Source organism: Cydia fagiglandana, chromosome 5, assembly GCF_963556715.1.
Source record: "Cydia fagiglandana chromosome 5, ilCydFagi1.1, whole genome shotgun sequence".
NCBI classification, from domain to species: Eukaryota; Metazoa; Arthropoda; class Insecta; order Lepidoptera; family Tortricidae; genus Cydia; species Cydia fagiglandana.
Genome location: NC_085936.1, coordinates 3859691 through 3878997, shown reverse-complemented (window position 1 = coordinate 3878997; position 19307 = coordinate 3859691). Strand labels below are relative to the sequence as shown.

General features: G+C 37.2%; 1 long non-coding RNA gene across 1 annotated transcript; it reads right to left on the bottom strand.

The window, feature by feature from the left end:
• Positions 1–3261: 3261 nt before the first annotated feature.
• Positions 3262–4203, bottom strand: LOC134664785 (uncharacterized). Its single transcript, XR_010098282.1, has 2 exons — positions 4045–4203; positions 3262–3861 (listed from the first exon to the last, which is right to left on the bottom strand). It is a non-coding gene; the product is annotated as an uncharacterized LOC134664785 (long non-coding RNA).
• Between the last annotated feature and the right edge of the window lie 15104 nt (positions 4204–19307).

Here is a 19307-nt window from a genome sequence, read left to right as displayed (position 1 = left end):
GAAGGTTCCAGATCTCCTAGATGAGTGTTTGCAAGATCTAACACGATTGGAGCAGCCAGGTTCAGTTTTGCATGAAAAGGCTAGCAAGATGTTATGCGACCTGAGGTCTGGAGGCAGTGTGTGCAGGCTCAAGAGGTCGCTGTACGGGCTTAAACAAGCTGGTCGTCAGTGGAACATCAGACTGGACGAGCAGCTGAAGTGCATGGGAATGCAAGCATCTTTGAATGAGCCGTGCCTTTATTTTAAAAATATAGATTCGCAAACTAAACTCTTTGTATTAGTTTACGTAGATGACATTCTCGTCGCTTCGCAAAGAGGTGAATGCATACAAGATTTCAAAAAGGAACTGGCCACTAAGTTCGAATTGAAAGATTATGGCATTGCGAAATATATGTTAGGCATAGAGTTTGACAGATGTGACAAAGGAATGAAATTGTCACAAGAAAAATATATTGACGATTTATTAATTAAATTTAATATGCATACAGGTAAAACGATATCTACGCCTATGGAATTTAAACAAAAGTTAGAAAAACCTGTGAGTAAGTGCAGTGAAAGTGAACAGTATCCATATCGTGAAATTATAGGTTCTTTGATGTACCTCTCTACGGGAACGAGACCCGACATTACGAATACGGTGGCTGTATTGAGTCAATTCTTGGATTGCCCTAATGAGGAATGCTGGAACGCTGCAAAGCGCGTGCTGCGATACCTAAAGCATACTAAACAATATGGACTTGTTTACAAAAAGACAGGTAAATCATTGCATGGTTACTCGGATGCTGATTGGGGAGGGTGTTTGATAGACAGGCGTTCTTATTCCGGTTATGTTTTCATGTTAGGAGGTGGATGCGTGTCGTGGAAGTCACAGAAGCAGAAATGTGTCAGCACCTCATCCTGTGAATCGGAATACGTAAGCTTGGCCTCGTCAATGAAGGAAGCAGTTTACTTAAACAGCTTGCTTACTGAAATTGGGTTACGTAAGTTTGCACCATTATCTTTACATGTAGATAATCAGGGGGCGATTTGTCTTGCGAACGATCCAATGTTCCATTCTCGGAGTAAACACATTGACATAAGGTACCACTTTGTACGAAGTGTATTAAAGGACAATAAGAGTATTGAGTTAAAGTACTTACCGACCGACTCAATGCTTGCCGACATATTAACGAAGGCTTTGCCTAGAGAAAAGCACTACAAGTGTATGCGTGGTTTGGGCATTGCTTGTTAATTGTTTACTTTTGTAATAGTTGTTCTTTGATATCACTTTAATTTGTTTGTATGTTTTATTGTGTTACCATTTATTTAGAATATGCACATTAAAGGGGCGTATTGAAATATTATGATAATGTGATATTTGCAGTTGCGCCTACTTTAAGGTTCCACAGTACTGGCTGTAGGTGAACTCAGTCAAATTTGATTTTGGATAGCAACGGTTCCATGAAATGTTTGTTTACCTTTAGATTTGTCAGTCGATCAATAACAGTACTCATAAAAGGTCTGAATAAATTTATAGTATTGGTTTAACTGCGTTTTAAATCTCTGCAAAGTCTATCCCCCACAAGAACATAATATTGTTTGTTACAAAAATTAGAATATATTAATATAAAACTCAGCGTGGAAATCCATTGTCGCTGTATATAGTTCCAGAAATACATATTGATATATATTATTGAATACTGGGGTTTAATAGATCGAGGCAAATGTTGCTGAGGAGAGAGGTGTGTGCCCATGAGCGTGGCAAGCTGATGTAAGAGACGGGTCTTCTCAAGATCGGGACGCCTTTCATGGCCATTGTCACAAGTTCCGACCCAAATCCTATTCTTGACCGCTGCAGACTTTTCTGTAAGTGTTACGATTCGGTTCAGTGTTTAGGTGTCTGTCAGCAGTTGTGCACAAGCTAAATCTCATATTTATTATATTTTAGATCATCAGTCTCGTTCGTCTGGCGGAATGCAGAGGAGTTAGCTTGGAGGAATTAACATCGTCTGTGGCCGCAGGTATGTGTTGGCCCTTAGGTAGCCCTTAGGTAGCCCTTAGTACGCTCATAGTTTACTTGAAGTCCAATTTTATTATTGTCATAGATCGGTAACCTTTTGCTTTTGTCTCATTTATAATGAATAACTTTAATATCATAACTAAGGTTTACTGTCATTCATGACTAATGGACAGTGTTACTTGCCAAATTTAATGCTCAGGTGTAACTTTCGTATTATAATTATCTGAATAAAATTTTATTAAGCAACTAGTTTGTTGGTGGTTTATCCTAAGTGTAAGAATACAGATATTATTGAACCAACAGCTCTACCGTTAGCAGTCTGAGCTAGAAGTTGTAATTTTAGGGTATGTAGGAGAAGAAATAAATCGACTATCAAGTGGATTCTTGTGTTTTCTTTATTTTATACATCCCTAAGTATTATGTAACCAGCCGGGTACATTTTCATAGGTTTACAGGTTACATAATTGGCGCCCACAAGGAATCTGTATTTTACAATTCAGTCTATTTGGATAAACCATCAATTTTGAGTACTAAACTGGCAAACAAGGCATTTTTCAAGGTACTTTATATAGTTGTAGACAGGGCCAACACAGTAGCATTTGAGTATATTTATAAATAGAACCAATTGTAGTCAATGAATGTTTTTATTACTTTATGTGTAATTGTTGAAGTGATTCTATAGTATTCTAACATAACACGGTTTATCTTAAAAGATAGGAAATATAAAATATTAAACATAATTTGTCTGTGTATCTATGTGTAAAATGTGAATTTAAAGTGTGTAAAAAAATACTTTGCAAATTAATTGAAATTAAGTAATACATTCAATTAACATATTTTGTGAAGTTTAAACCACCAATTTTACAGATAATTCCAATTTACAATTTTTTTTTTCCTTTGAAAATAGTAGGGTCGTTTGAAGTAAAATAATTTAGTAATTAAATATTGACATTTGGAATTATTGCTTTTCTAGCATTTGAAAAAATATACATTTAGCAGTGTGTAGCTTGTTGGTTAACTTTTCATAATGGAGAAAAGAGAGATTTCAGTTAACCCTTTGTCCAAGGAGGAACTTTCTTATGAAGTTGAAATTAGGTCAGAATCTCCGGCTTCTACAGTGGACTTGCTTAGAAAACAACTTAAAAGTTTATTAAAAGACTGTCCATCTGATTCCATTGTGGAAACAGAACTTGACCCGGCTACGGAATCTAAAATAATAATAGCTAAATTATTAGATTTGGATAAATTATGGAAAAAGTATGAACAATCAAAAGAAAATTATACTTTTATTAAGGCAAAAGCATTGGCTTATCACTTATTTCACAGAATTTCTAGGGTTCGACCAGAGGACACAGTTACACAAACACAAATAAAGGCAAGTAAACAAACACTTGACGGTTTTTTGACTAAACTTGATAACGTCGGTAAGGTGACTTCTTTGTAAACGACAGGTGAAGGTTCTTCAGGTAATTTTGTGGAAGAACAGGTCGTGTCGGAGTCGGATCGTGGTCATAAAAGCATTTTGAAATGGAATCTCAAGTTCAACGGACACACGGACCCGAAGACATTTTTAGAAAATGTTCAAGATCTTCAGCAGGCTGATGGAGTTTCAGATTCCAAACTTTTGTATTCTGCAGCCAGGTTGTTCTCGGATCAGGCTCTTATATGGTTCCGTGCAAACAGGAATAAGGTGTCATCATGGCAGGAACTTGCATTGTTGTTGTTGAGTGATTTTCAGGATACAGAGTATGATTATAAGTTAGCAAATGAGATCCGTGTTCGTACACAAGGAGAAGATGAGCCACTTCATCTTTATTTTGCATTAATGTCAGGAATGTTTAATAGGCTGAGTACGCCTTTATCTGGAAAAGAAAAATTGGATATATTGCAAAGAAATATACGTCCGTTTTACTCTCAACAGTTAGCCTTGGTGAATATCAGGTCAATAGAGGAATTGCAGGAGAAATGTAGGATTATTGAAGTTACTAGGCAGCGTTGTTTGAACTTTAAAGAACCGCAGAAGAATAATTATGAAGTTATCTCACCTGAATTCTTGTATAAACCACAAAAGAAGACACAGCCAGGAGTTTCGGCTATTTCTTCTTTTAATCAATCTGATCCATCTAATTGCATTAGTCAATCTTGCAGTAATAATAAACACAAATATGGTGAAAAGCAAATGTCAAATAAAGCATCTAGTGATGTAACACTTTAAACTCTCGCGTTTTGTACACATATTCAATTACACAAACGGGTCTACCGCGATATAATTTCATTGTTTTTACCTTTAATTCCGACGTTTCAGCTGAGTTGCACCAGCTGTGGTCACGGAAAGACTGACGTCCCAACAAATTATCATAAATTATATTAAATTATTATTATAGATTACAAATTATCGTCTACTTGGGGACCAGTGATTCAAATGTTGAAACCAGCAGATATATCTTCGGACCAGTGTACGGATACTGTGAGTGTTGTGTGTCGTGCCGTGGACAATAAACATTAAACTTTAACGGGTAGCTGCAATTTCTTTGTCTACCCCGAACATTTTTATAAACTAATTTCGGGTAGTTTAGTGTTGTTTTATTAATATCTCCGTTGACATTTGTTGGGACGTCAGTCTTTCCGTGACCACAGCTGGTGCAACTCAGCTGAAACGTCGGAATTAAAGGTAAAAACAATGAAATTATATCGCGGTAGACCCGTTTGTGTAATTGAATATCTAGTGATGTACCACAGAGTTCACAGACGTCTACGTCAAAGATGTCAAACGGAGGTGAGGTACGTTCCAATACTAGGAAGGTTTGTTTTAAGTGCGGGAAAACAAATCATAATTTTAAAAAATGCATTCAACGTGGTTGTTTTAAGTGTGGAAAAGACGATCATTTTAAAGCGGATTGTCCTCAAATGAAGAACAAGGACCAAAAAAAACTAGTAGACGACTGTGACAATAGCACGCAAAACATGCAGGTATTGGCGGCGATTGAAAAATATTACAGCTACGGATCAATTGCCACAGTCTTATTTGCTACTAATGAGGACGATATTAGACCCTATCTTCAAGTGAGTGTAGGGAAAGAACAGATTATAGGATTATTAGATTCTGGAGCTTGCGTTTCTTTGCTAGGAAATTCATCACACACTTACTTTGAAAAACTGGGTTTTACTTTGGTTAAGGAAAATCAAGTTTCTTGCACAGTTGCTAACGGATTTAAAGTAGATTCGTTAGGGGTAATTTATTTACCGGTCACTTTTAATAATGTAACTCATATAATTAAGTTTCATGTCGTACCATCAATAGTTTCGAATGTCATTTTCGGTTGTGATTTTTGGAAAGCGTATCGGTTAGCGCCTGAAATTTTTAATAATATCGATTACAGGAAAGTTCCAAAAACATTTTATACTTAGTTATCAAATTAATGAAAAACAAATTCACACGCTAACATCATTTGATAATTTAATGCCGTTTCAAAGGGAATTAGCATCGTCAGTAATTAAGAGATTTGAAGACATTTCAGCGGAAAACAAAGGTTTGGGTAGGACAACTTTAATTGAACACGTGATAGACACAGGCGATGCCTTACCAATCAAGGCCAAGCAGTATCCTCTTTCACCAGAAAAGAGAGTTGCGTTAAATAAAGAATTGGATAGAATGCTTGAGCTTGACGTGGTAACTGCTAGTGAAAGTCCTTGGAATAATCCGGTCATTTTAGTTAAAAAATCAAACGGTGACTGGCGGTTTTGTTTGGATTGTCGGAGATTAAACTCGGTTACTAAGGGTGATTCATATGCTATTCCATATATACCACAAATTTTAGATAGCCTTAAAGAGGCGAGATTCTTATCGTCTTTGGATTTATCAGCAAGTTTTTGGCAAATACCATTGAATAAAGATTCTCAAGATAAAAGCACATTTAATGTTGTTGGCAGGGGGGCCTTTAAGTTTAAGGTTATGCCTTTTGGTCTTTGCGGGGCGCCTGCGAGGCAACAACGGTTAATGGATATGCTTTTTCATCAAAATTTTTGTTCAGATGTAGAGAATGGCAAGGTATTTTGCTATATTGATGATATTGTTATTTGTTCATCAGATTTCGATACACATTTGTTGCTTTTGAATCGAGTACTTGAAAAATTAAAGTTAGCAAATTTAACGATAAATCGTAAAAAATGTAATTTTTTCCGAAGCTCATTAAAGTATTTAGGTTATGTGGTCGATGAAAATGGGTTGCGAACCGATCCTGATAAGGTGTCTTCTATCTTGAACTTTCGTACTCCGTCATCAGCTCATGATGTTAAAGTATTTCTCGGCACTTGCTCGTGGTACAGACGGTTTATCCGTAATTTTTCGACAATTGCTGCCCCACTGAACAGATTAACAGTTAATAGGGGAAAACATGAGCCTAAATTTAGTTGGTCGGATGAAGCGGAGCAATCGTTCAATAAGTTGAAGGATGCACTTGTGTCAGCACCAATTTTAGCCGTGCCGGACTTTGAGAAGCCTTTTTCCGTTCACTGTGACGCATCTGCTTATGGCCTTGGTGGAATGCTATCGCAGGAAATTGAGGGTAAAGATCACCCTATAGCTTATGTCAGCAGGTCGCTAAACAAAGCTGAGAGGAACTATAGTGCGACAGAAAGAGAGGCTTTGGCAGTGATATTTGCAGTAGAAAAATTTCAGGCTTATTTAGGTACAAGGAAATTTAAGGTTATCACGGATCATGCATCATTAAAGTGGTTTTTAAAATTAGAAAATCCGTCAGGCAGACTAGCACGTTGGGGGTGTAGGTTATCTCAGTTTAACTTCCAGATAGAACATAGGAAGGGGACTGACAATGTGGTTCCTGATGCATTGTCAAGACTCTTGCCGGTTAATGTTATTAACACGAGTCAACAAGACACGGTAGAAGATTTGTGGTATGATAAAATTTTTAAAACGTGCCAAGAACATCCCGCGAATGTACCAAATTTTCAAATCATAGACCAGAAACTGTACCGCTACAGTAAAAGTAAATATAGTTTAACATCAGAGTTTGATTGGAAGGAAGTGGTAAGGAAAGAACATAGACTGAAAATAATAGAGGAATATCATTCAATGCCAACTGCAGGACACTTAGGTGTATTTAAAACCCATAGGAGAATATGTTTACGGTTTTATTGGCCAGGAATGTTCAATGAGATAGGAAAATTCATCAAGGACTGTAATACTTGTTCTGCTTATAAACACTCCACTAAGCGAACCATAGGGTTAATGAGAAAACCTAAAGTTTGTGGTAGACCTTTTCAGGTGTTTTCGGTTGATTTAGTTGGACCTTTTTGCCACGGTCTCAGTCTGGTTATACGTTTTTACTGGTAGTAACATGTTGTTTTTCAAAGTTCACACTCTTGTTTCCTTTGAGACGTGCTACGAGTGCAATTGTCGCTAAGAACTTTGAAAATTACGTTATATTGGCACATGGAGTCCCAGAGACCGTAATTGTTGATAATGGTACACAATTTACGGGAACTGAGTTCCGGAAGCTGCTGGAACGTTACAATATTCCAAAACATCATTATACTCCTAGGTATACACCACAAGTTAACCTTGTTGAGAGATACAACAAAACGATAATGACAGCAGTGGCTTCTTATGTTCAAGATAATCATCGGTCTTGGGATAAGCACTTGTTTGAAATACAATTTGCCATAAACAGTGCGGTGAATGAGTCAACTGGATTTTCACCATTTTTTTTGGTACACGCAAGAGAACCTGTCATTAACGGTAACTTTTACAAAGATACTCAAGCCGATTATTCTCTTGATATACCAAGAGAGGAGTATGCTGGCGAATTTGGGTATTTAAAAAATGTATTTGAGGAGGTTAGGAAGCATTTATTAAATGCTCATGCAAAGAATGCTTCACATTATAACTTAAGACGTAGACATGCTAGTTTTAAGGTGGGTGATATTGTCTGGAAAACAAATTATACACAAAGTGACGCACAAAAGTTTAAAATGGCGAAGTTAGCTCCAAAGTTTGTGCAGTGTAGGATCACCAAAGTTTTATCACCATTGGTTTACGAGCTGGAGGCCATGGATGGTCGTTCACTTGGCTCTTGGCATGTCAAAGATTTTAAAGCTTGAACTGTCAACAAACAATTTAATTCTCTCGTTGCGTTTTCATAGTATTAATATGAAAACACAAAAGTGAAAGTTGCAACAGTAATATTTAAGAGGAAATATTACTGGTAGTAAGTATGATGATTGTATGAGTGTTTTACCTATGAAAGGATTTATGTATTGGCAGAATTTATAAAAAAGTTGTGTTGAGACAGTCTAGTTTGGGGTTAATCTAACATTATTTTTGTATCAGGTTGTTGGTTAGATATTTTCTTCTGATTGGAGAATTGTTAAAACTTTCAAGTTTTATAACAGAAGTACTTGTATGTCAATTGTTTATCTTACTCTGGGTAAGTGACACAAAGGTTTGGTTATCGTCAACCGTTGGTTGTATTAAAGTTAAGATTTATATAAAATTTCACTTGGTAGTTGATAGTAGTTTTGTTAATGGTTATTTATTAACAACTGTCAGGTTGTACAGTTTGGTAAGTCGTTTAATTCATATGTACTTTGATGAAAAGTTTCGCGCGGCAGGTTGTTTTGGAATCAAGTAGGGTTGACTTTATTGGTTGTTGGTTCTGCTTGATTTTGTCGTCGCAAGTTTTGAATTTATTTCAAAGCAGTCATCCGGGAATATAGGTACATGGTAGAAGTTAGGTAGGTTTATTGTTAGTTTAAGGTTAATCGTGCCTGAGGACAGGCAAGTTCACTAATATATGGTGTTTGATATTAGTGAACCTTCTTGTTGGAAGGGGGGTATTGTCACATAGCGCCAGCTAGTGGTTTAGGTGGAACTTCGTTGGTTTTGATTATTTCTGTTAGTGTTAATTTCTTATTAGATATATTGAACAGGATTTAATTTAATTATAGTTTAGGTACAAATATAAATATTTGTATTTCACCTTTTTTCTTGATATTGTGTCGTTAGTTAATTAAACCTACATGTTTAAAGGGTAGCACGATATAACTGGCAACGTGCTGTTCGTATTGTAAAGAGCACTAATTTGAAATGGAAGGAAAATAGAATAAGAAGAAAAGACGGCATTGATTAGTGTGAGAACATAATATTGTTTGTTACAAAAATTAGAATATATTAATATAAAACTCAGCGTGGAAATCCATTGTCGCTGTATATAGTTCCAGAAATACATATTGATATATATTATTGAATACTGGGGTTTAATAGATCGAGGCAAATGTTGCTGAGGAGAGAGGTGTGTGCCCATGAGCGTGGCAAGCTGATGTAAGAGACGGGTCTTCTCAAGATCGGGACGCCTTTCATGGCCATTGTCACAAGTTCCGACCCAAATCCTATTCTTGACCGCTGCAGACTTTTCTGTAAGTGTTACGATTCGGTTCAGTGTTTAGGTGTCTGTCAGCAGTTGTGCACAAGCTAAATCTCATATTTATTATATTTTAGATCATCAGTCTCGTTCGTCTGGCGGAATGCAGAGGAGTTAGCTTGGAGGAATTAACATCGTCTGTGGCCGCAGGTATGTGTTGGCCCTTAGGTAGCCCTTAGGTAGCCCTTAGTACGCTCATAGTTTACTTGAAGTCCAATTTTATTATTGTCATAGATCGGTAACCTTTTGCTTTTGTCTCATTTATAATGAATAACTTTAATATCATAACTAAGGTTTACTGTGATCTAATGGACAGTGTTACTTGCCAAATTTAATGCTCAGGTGTAACTTTCGTATTATAATTATCTGAATAAAATTTTATTAAGCAACTAGTTTGTTGGTGGTTTATCCTAAGTGTAAGAATACAGATATTATTGAACCAACAGCTCTACCGTTAGCAGTCTGAGCTAGAAGTTGTAATTTTAGGGTATGTAGGAGAAGAAATAAATCGACTATCAAGTGGATTCTTGTGTTTTCTTTATTTTATACATCCCTAAGTATTATGTAACCAGCCGGGTACATTTTCATAGGTTTACAGGTTATAACAAGTATAATCCCAAAACCTCCTTGGCAACGGGAATGCAGTTACTTTTTGTATCTTATGAAGCAAATAAAGAACAAACAAACAAACAAACAAACAAACAAACAAACAAACAAACAAACAAACAAACAAACAAACAAACAAACCCTGTATTCACTGTATGCATTCTAAATACCAAGCTCCCATTTTGCGTAGAGTCTCCCGAATGTTTTACAGACCCTCCAAATCCTCTTTTACAACATCATCTATTTGCCTACAGTAAACTATCCGCACCCATCTGATAACTTGCGACCAGCATCCAGTGAAATATTATTGGAATTCCAACGTCCACGATAACCCGGTGACGTAGATTACTATACCAGATGGAGTATTTAAGAAACAGAATATTATGTCAATGTAAAAATAATTAATAGTACCTACTCTAAAGTGAAATTATTAGTGCAATTTACACTAATCACATAAGTCCGATTTGTAACAAAAAAATATGGTTATCTCTACAGTCGGTTTACGGACTATATTTTTCCGTGATAACGTCATAAGAAAACATTACCTTACGTAACGTTACCATGGAGATCTGTCCACAACGTTACGATAGAGATCTGTCCACAACGTGACACTTTTTCATGCATGCTACCGGTGTTCATCGATGTATAAGATGTATATCACGTCAAAAGTGTGAATTTATCCATGTCGAATGTAGGTATGCCGTATGAGCAATTCATACATTTGGGGTCATCCATTAATTACGTCACACGAATTTCTAGGTTTTTGACCCCTCCCCCCCCTCCTTGTCACACTTGGTCACATTTGGCAAACCGCTCCCCCCTAGTGTGACGTCACATTTTTTCTACGAAATCGCCAAATCGAATTAAGTATATAATTAATATTTTATCAAAATATTTTTGACGATATAAATATTAGTAATTTTATAACCCAAAACTACTTAGGAAAGAAAATTAAACGAATAAAAACGATTATCGTTTTAAAAACTTGTTATTTAAATGTACAGCGAATAAAATAATTTAAATAAATTTTCGGGTACTGATGAAGTTAAAGTGACGTCACAAAGTTTGTGTCTCCCCCCTCCCCCATGTCACATTATGTCACATTTTCTTGACCCCCTCCCTCCCCCTAAACGTGTGATGTAATTAATGGATGACCCCTTTTGAGAAAAATAAAATAGAAAGGTTTTAGGGTTATAATGGATACCGTGAGTTTCCAGGACGCAGTATAAGGTAAAAAAAATTGTATGATGTATTTTCGCCTCATAGGACATCATTTTAGTAATAGTTTTGAACTCAAAGCTTTGGGGGCAAAGTTTGAAAGAATGTTATACCCTTTTATTTGTTTTCTAATGCACAGTCCGTGGGGTGGTAGTCTACGCCCGACGGCTGTAGAGCCCGACAAATGCCGGCCTCTATCGGACTCGTAATAACGGATTGCACGTTTATCTACGATCGTCGCCGATACGGGGAGTTAGGAACATATTACACTCGCTTTTACGCCTTTTTTAGGGCCAAAGGGTAAAAACGGAACCCTATTACTAAGACTCCACTGTCCGTCTATCTGTCACCAGGCTGTAGAAAAAATGACATTTAAAATGACACTTTCTCACTTTGTTATGTTTAAGTCAGTGAAAAATTTGCTAAAACGGACTAACGCTTACACGATGCAAGTACGAGTACTTTTTTTATGTATAACGTTCGTATTAGCGTAGAATAAATAATAGTACTACCGTACAGAAAGTACACTGCCTACAAAACCGAAGTTAGACAGCGATTCAGGGACGAATCACGCTGTCCCTTTCTAATGCACTATCCCTTCTCTTCTGTGGTCGTGCACGCAAAGGGCTTCAAGTTGTGCCAACCCTAATAATTGCTCGGAGCAATGCTGAGCCGAAGGGAGCCGAGAATACCCGAAAGGAGGAGTGTCGCCCCACTGGTATTAATATTCGTACGTTACATTTTAGCATAGCAGAAACACAAATCTGCATGCATACTAGCAACTAGTAATTATGTTAACCAGCATGCTCACTTGCATGCCAGTAACTCGCCTCGTGGAAACCCCGTGGGTAATGAAAACAGCTCGGCCTGTGATCATTGACTGTAATACTGTATCCCGTAGATTCCGTAGTTACTACATCTTGTAAAACAAAGTCCCCCTCCGCCGCCGCGTCTGTCTGTTTGTAAGTTCGCGATATACTCAACTTCTGAACGGATTTTCATGCGGTTTTCACCTATCAAATAGAGTGATTCTTAAGAAAGGTTTGGGTGTTTAGGTTTGCATAATTTTATTTAGGTTTACCCGTGCGAAGCCGGGGCAGGTCACTAGATAATATTAATCTATTCTTACTTAATAATTATGACCACTTGCGTAGGGTCGCCACTCACAAGCGCGCCCCGCTTTGTTCGGTTGGATCCTACACTATTTATTTTTTTAAATAAAAAAAATATTTATTTCATAACACTTACACATACAACTTACTGAGACCTTTAGCTAGTTAGTCATATAATAAAAAATATTATTTATAATGTAGCTTTAATAATAATTATATTCTGTTCAAATAATAGCCGCAAGCCGCAACATATCGGTATTCTGTATTTAATTTCTCTAAGATTCCCAGGTTACAGGCTGAGCAGTGTGGGGATGACTGTACTGCTTCTCTAGGAATGCTAATTTCTTGAAATTTTAATATATTTTGAAGTTGAATTTGCTCCATCTAGAGTGTACAAATGATCAGTGCTGCAATCAAAGCCTGCATTACGGAACTTTTGATCCGCAGCCCTTTGACGAGCATCACTCGGATTAGTGCGAGCACTGCGAGTTTGCTGTTTATAGTTATGATTAGAAACACTAGCGACTGTAGAACGCATTTTACCACGGCATGGGACCCTGTAAAAAAAACGTTAGTATTAAGTAATAGAAAGAAAAAAGAAACATTAAGTTATATATTATTGATACAATCTACTTAGCTACCCTTTTTTCGGCCTCAGTTCAAAATCTCTAAACGAGGTCAGAATAAAATAATCCCATCAAAAACATTACATGTAAAAAGGTGCAAGTCTCGCAAGTCGCAACGCTATTACTACAAAAAAGTTTTGAGATGTAATGTGAAACCAATTTGGTTATTTTAATACCCGATACTTCATTCTTTGTCTGATTTAGCTTTAAAAACACGTTAGATTAAAGCCATTTGTTTTGGTAACTGAAAAGACGCATTTGCACGAGCTTTTTCAGGAATTAATTGCATCGGGACGTTCATTAAGCCAAGGAGTGTAATTCCTATCGTTAAGTTTGCTACTAGTGGCTACCTTACAAGTAATATACCTGTGCACACTTCTGGCACTATGTAAAAAGTAATAGTGGACCGACGCTTTTGATGTGTTTAAATGCCGACACTGCACAAGAACACAATAGGGTCACAGACTTTTACACAACTGCCCAAAAAACTTCACATTTCAAATAAGACACGCTATAATAGCCATGTATTCCATGTAAGTAGTACCGGGATGGTGATGTATGCAGTTTGGGAGTGCGCTACGATTCGAACGCTTGAGACTGCAAGCAATCCGAATATAGCAGTGCAGTAAAGTTGCACGGAGTTAGAGTCTTATGGGATTGGTTAAAGTTGTTTATGGGTAGAGAGGAAATAAAATGAATGGGTACACTAAGCGGGAAACAGTTAAAAAGTTACTGCACGTAGACGGATTGCTGATTATAGTAGTCGCAAACCAGTATACGGCCTGCCTGTAGGTAACCATCGCTGCAGCCTATGTATAAGTATGGACGCCTGTAACTTTGATATGTCAAAATAAAGATTAAAATTAAAATGGAACGGGAGACCTTTTTATAGGCCTCTGGGCGGCTAGAGGTAGAATGCAATCAGAAATTGCCCTTTTCTTCTGCCAACAATATGATACGTTTCCCTTAATACGTCACGTATTCCCGAACTACAGAGCAACGTCATTACGATAAGAAGATAAGGCAAAGAAAGAAAAAGCGTAATCCGACGCCCGCGACGAAATCACGAGGCATTTTGGCCTTGGACAGGATTTTAGCACAATTTCAACCCTTAGGGCTAATTTAGACGGCGCGCGAACTCGCATGCGATTTTAGTTACATTGCGGACTGTTGGTTACATCCAATTCAAATGACCGATCAAAAACCGCAATGTAATGAAACTCGCATGCGACTTCTTGCACCGTCTAAATGAGCCCTTACTTATTTAAATATACAAACGGGTCTACCGCGATATAATTTCATTGTTTTTTCCTTTAATTCTTTGTCGGGAAGTCAGTCTTTCCGTGACCACAGCTGGTGCAACTCAGCTGAAACGTCGGAGTTAAAGGTAAAAACAATGAAATTATATCGCGGTAGACCCGTTTGTGTAATTAAATATGTGTTCAAAACGCGAGAGCCCTTACTTGTGGGATAATTACCTACCTAATGTGCACAAGAATGAATGCACAAGAAAATTCAACGGTAATATTCTTCGATAATGCGATCTGGATTTGATATTGTTTTTACTTTTGGTAAATCTCGATCGCGCCAATACTTACATCGGTGCGAGCGATATGGACTGCGTCGCATGCGAGTTTCATTACATTGCGGTTTTTGATCGATCGGTTGAATTGGACGTAATCCATTGTCCGCAATGTAACTAAATTAAACTAAATTAACTAAACCTTTAAGGTGGCCATTGACGAGCCTTCCAACAGTCCGAATTGCGTGGCTGCAATTCAAAATCGGTTCGTGAATGTCAAAAACGTACATTAGGATGCCGTCCATTTGGATGAATCCATTGTAACGGCATCCATTTGGAAGGCTCGTCAGTAGCCTGTTTAAAATCGCATGCGAGTTCGCGAGCCGTCTCAGCCCTATAACGTCAAATGTAAACTCGTAGTTAAGTAGCCATCTAATACCTACATATACCGGGTGTGGCCTGTAATACGAGCAAAAAATTAAACTGTAGGCTGTACTCCTCATACTGACGAACATTTGTTCAGCAACTTTTAATAACTTGTGGTTTGATTTTTAATACACTTTAAAGTTTTAAGTCGCAATGTAAGTATTGCGAATTTTGTTATGTTTAAGGCGTGACAAGCAACGTCAATCACAATGATATGGCGTGGCGATGGCGTCCATTGAAGATAATATTTATTTTTTATGAAAAATACGGAGTCTAAACACTTCATAATTTTTTAAAGTTGTTGAACAAAAGTGTCACCGTTTGAGGAGTACAATTTATGTTTTAATTATTTGCTCATGTTATAGGCCACACCCGGTATGAAATGTCTCCCAACATGATAACCCTCACGGTTCGTAATATGAAAGTTTTATAGCGGCATTATTTTCGATGACATTACGATGAATTTTTTATACGTTTTCCGTTACATGAGGAAAGTTAGCTACATATTTGTCGTCTCATAACATAGGCACTTGTACAGCTAGCAAAGTAGCAACACAAGCCAAACTTCGAAGCAGATAAACAGAGATCGGCCTAGTACTTACTAGTGCGCCAATTCTTGGGATTAGTTGCCAAGCGGACCCCAGGCTCCCCAGATGAAGATAAGAACATGTATAAACAAATAATAACTTCTTCTTTATTTTAAAATAATTTTTGAATTTTCGCTCGTCGTTATTTTATTTCTAACCAAGATTCGATTCCGAAATAATAATTATGTAAGTACTTATAAATGAAGAGGGCATTTATTTACATAAATATATACCTATACAATGGTACTACTAAACTAAATTAATAGGCCCTTGAGACATTGTACCAAGGATGCTGGCGGCATTTCCTCATTGTATCGCAATGCTTATAAAAATATGTTAAACAAAACAAAGCTGCAGCGACCTCTAGTAAAGGAAAGAAGCATCAATAATTGAATTTATCGATATAGGAACTCCGTGCCTTGTCATTAAGCTTTGCTCCCAAAATTCCGATGTCTGCAAATCATTACAGGCCTTCCGTCTATTACAGAAGATTTATGCATTGCTGTTTAGACAACGGGTTTGGTGACTGTCAAGGCCGTCCTAAACTATGCTGGGGCCCCTGTCCATTTAAGAAGTTGGGGCCCTTTTGGAAAGTTTTTCTAATATGATCTTTTATTCATTATGGGTAGTCAAATATACTGTTACTGTCTGTCCTTCGGGGCCCCCTGAGGATGGGGGCCCTGGGCACGGGCCCCGTGTGCCCTTATTGTAAAGACGGTACTGATGGCTGGAGGCTGATGCGTGACTGGCACTACCTCCCACATTTTTGGCAGAAAAAACTCATGCCACCTGAGGTTCCAGTCCCCTTAAGGATTTTACAGATCATAATTTAATATGGAGTAATGCCGTAACGTTGTCTTCATACTTAGTTGTTGACTGTACAGTCAGCAGCAAAAGTTGTTAAGCGGGCGAGGGTTTCAAAATTACCTTGACACGCTCTTATTCTCTTAACAATAAAGTCGCGTCAAGATCATTTTGAACACCTGGCCCGCTTAGCAACTTTTGCTGCTGACTCTACGTTATATCAAACAAAGTTTGGAATTTGTGTACGTCTCGGCTAGGTCTGACTGATAGCAAGTGCTGTTCTATATTTATGAAGCTACTTTCATTTTATATCTATGAAATTTTTGTTTGTATAACTAGAATAGATAGAATAATAGATTGTAACAAAATACCGGTTTAATATTGAATTGCTTTTTTTCTTTTGAGCACTATTCCCATATTCTCTTCTTTTTCCTGGCGTTTGTCCCGGCTTATTGCCACGGCTAATGGGACCATGGGGTCCGCTTGGCAACTAATCTCAACAATTGGCGTTGCCGCTAGATTTTACGAAAGCGACTGCCATCTGACCTTCAAACCCAAAGGGGAAACTAGGTCTTATTGGGATTAATCCGATTTTATCACGAAGTTTTTCTTCACCGAAAAGCGACGGCTAAATATCAAATGATATATCTTATTTATGTAGGCACATAATAAGTTCCGAAAAACTTATCGAAATACCGATTTAATATAGAACTGATTTTTCTCATTTGAGCACTATAGATTCAAAGATTCCTTATTTCGTCATCATGAGTTACATAAGGCGTCAGTTTAGGTCAATAAGTTCTTATGGTCCATCGGTGTGCGTTTCGTCGTACTACATAAAAATATATATATATATATACTATAGGTACTAATTTTATATAATTTTCTATTTTTATTCGTAGGACCCAAAATTCGCTCGAAAACCTAATCACAAGAACTGGCGCAGGCTTTTTACGATAGCGTGAGCTATCTGACCTTTTAAACTAGGGCGAACTAGGCCTTGTTAGGATTTCTACTAACACCATTTTACAATTTACGGTCAATCCAAGCTTTTAGCTGAAACCATTTGCTTAGATTTTCGGCCTACTGACAACTGTACATCGGTGGACCTTATTACAAGAACTACAAGAAACATTAAGATCTACCGATGTACAGTTAACAGTGTAGGCGATGGTACAGTAAGAGTAAGTAGTATTGTTAACCAAGGGATGAAATGGTGCCACGGTTTATAACTTTTATAAGCGCCACTTGCAGCATCCCACTAACTTTTGTACTGGTAACCATAACTCCAGGTTTAACCGGTTAATCCCGGGTTAGTGGGATGGTGCAAGTGGCGCTAAGAGACAAGAATAAATGAGCATCGCTCTTTAAATACAAGAAGGTTGCGAAGTTCCGCACCCCGGGCGAATCCGATGTAAATTGTGGGATCAAGACAAACAGTCAGCAAACCTTTCCTTATATTGTTCGCTGTTTTACTACTGTTTTATGGAAAGGCTGACGAAAAAGGCAAAAAATTTAAACGATCGATATCGATACTTATTGATGAATTCATCATAGCTCAGCCGTGCTTTCGCGAGCAAAAACGTAAATACGAGTGCTATACCTACTCTGTATCTTTAGGTATTTAATAAAAGTAAACAATAATATGTATGTCGGCGGCCGATCGTAAGATCAGGCAGATCGTAATGTTCCTGTGTAATGTTTTGACGATAGTCACATTAAACCAATATATAGGTAGGATAGGTTCCTTAGATTGCTTCATATGCCCGAAAGGCAAACTGGCCAGAAATAGGAGTCGCCGGCTCCGTCGACTTGGAGAACGGGTCAAAGATTTCACGTTTCACGATATGCCTAGGAATTTCACGATATGCCTGATCTTACGATCGGCCGCGCCGACATGTACATTTTCAGGTAGTTATAAGTGTTATAAATAACATTTATTGGTTAACCAACCAAATACAAAACCGCTTTAAGTAGTCTGTCACTGAACGACCTGACTTTAACCTACATTATTTGATCATGTAATGTTTTTGTCAACCGTCAACTGGCTTAAGGAGCCATTTGAGGGTAGATGTATGTTTACTTTTATTTAAATACCTAAAGACACAAACTATAGTGACCAGAGTAATGTACCCAAAACAGACCAAAAGCTTCATTTTCTAATACCCTTTCATTAAAAGTAGAATTCACTGCACTAAAAATATTTACATAAATCATTGAAAAATAGAGTAAGCGCACATGTGCTAGGGAATTAATTTTTGCAGCGATGTTCGTGCGACTGGTCGCAAATCTCATCAAAGTGGAAGTTTTTAATTAATCCCGGATTAATGGGGCCGGTGCGTGCTGGTTGCATTTTTACTTTGGCTTGCATCATTGGTAACTGCTAAATAATAATATATATTATGAAGCATAAGAAGAATGATGAATAAAGCAAATATATATTATATATATTTTAAAGTAACAACAAGTTTATTTAAACTGAAACAAGGAACAAAAAATACATACATGAGATTTACATAGAGATTTGGTTGATAGTGGTGGGTTAGGGCTAGGGCTGCGGTAGGGCTGTCCCGTCGTCAAAGGATTTTGATCTAAAATGCCAGTCCATTAAGATACTTAGGGATCTACGAGCCCCGATGCATATGTTTTCGTCTAGTTCCACGCAACAATTTTGTTTATTTTAATAAATTTTACACATGAACATTAAATTACCCAGTAATGGGAACCATAATAGTAATGTTTAATGTAGTTTATATTGATCGTATAATAAAATTGCATGAGACTTTTATTGCTGAAAAAACGTACTTTTCAAAAACGTTGTCCAAATCTTATTGTCCTCTCCTACAGCACTGCTGCTTGGGCGTTTTTAGAATTAGAGTCCGTCACGTAATGGAATTCCACCCACCAAAAAAAATTTTTTTTTGACTAAAAATGGGTTGAATTTAATCTACTATTTATATATTTTATG